A 1,487-nucleotide genomic window follows, 5' to 3' on the forward strand; every position below is an offset into this window, starting at 1 on the left:
TCATAGAATGTTTTGGGTAGTATTCCATCTTTTTCTATATTTTGGAAAAGATTGAGTAATATAGGTACTAGTTCCTCTTTAAAGGTTTGGTAGAATTCTGACGTGAAGCCATCTGGTCATGGGCTTTTTTTAAGGGAGATTTTGTATGGTTGATGCTATTTCAGAACTTGATATAGGCCTGTTCAACATTTCCACTTCATTCTGGCTAAGTCTTGGGAGATAACATGCTTCCAAGTATTGGTTATTTTCCACCAGATTTTCATATTTCTGAGAATAAAGTTTCTTGTGATATTCATTAAGGATTTTTTGAATTTCTAAGGGGTCTATTGTTATTTCTTCTTTACAAGTTCTAATTGATGAAATTAGAGATTTTACTCTTTTTTTCCTGGTTAGGTTGGCCAAAAGTTTATCAATTTTGTTGATTTTTTCAAAAAAACAACCTTTTGATTTATTGATCTGTTGTATAATTCGTTTTTAATCTCATTTAATTCTGCTCTTCTGCTGGCTTTTGGATTGGAATGTTCTTCCTTTTCCAGTTGCTTAAGATGTCCCATTAAGTTGTTAACTTCCTCTCTTTCCATTCTCTTGAGGAAGGCTTGCAGTGCTATAAACTTCCCTCTTAGATCTGTCTTTGCAGTATCCCAGAGGTTCTGATAACTCATGTCTTCATTATCATTTTGTTTTAAAAATTTGGTAATTTCCTTCTTGATCTCGTCTCTGACCCATCTATTATTCAGCATAAGATTATTTAGCTTCCATGTTTTTGTATGAGTCTGCAGATTCCTGTTGTTACTAAGTTCAACTTTTATTACATGATGGTCTGAGAAGATGTATGGAATAATTTCTATTCTTTTAAATTTGCTGAGGTTAGATTAGTGACCTAAGATGTGATCATTTTTGGAGTATGTTCCATGTACTGATGAGAAAAATGTGTATTCAGTTTCGTTAGGATAAAATATTCTGTAGATGTCTGTTAAATCCAGAAGTTGAATAAATTTAAGTCTAAGATTTCTTTGCTCAGCTATTTATTGGAGGATCTATCCAGCACTGCCAAAGGAGTGTTAAAATCTCCAACTATGATGGAGCTGGGAGAGATCAAGCTGCTCATGCCAGTTAGGGTCTCTTTTATAAATTGAGGTGCATTCTCATTGGTTGCATACATATTGATAATTGAGATCTCATCATATTGAGTATTGCCCTTAACAAATATAAAGTGGCCTTCTTTATCTTTGGTTACTTTTGTTGGTTTGAAACCTATTGTATCTGCAAATAAAATTGCAACACCTGCTTTTTTCTGCTTTCCATTTGCTTGGAATATAGATGACCATCCCTTCACTCTGAGTCTATATTTATCTTTTAAGGTAAGATGAGATTTTTGTAAACAGCAGATCTCTGGTCTGAGTTTCTGTAATCAGCCAATATTTGCCTTTTTAGAGGACATTTTAAGCCATTCACATTGATTGAAATTATTATAAGCCTGGTAAAAT

The sequence above is a fragment of the Otolemur garnettii genome, unplaced genomic scaffold (genome assembly GCF_000181295.1).
Source record: "Otolemur garnettii isolate 467f Iridium unplaced genomic scaffold, OtoGar3 scaffold00005, whole genome shotgun sequence".
Lineage (NCBI taxonomy): Eukaryota > Metazoa > Chordata > Mammalia > Primates > Galagidae > Otolemur > Otolemur garnettii.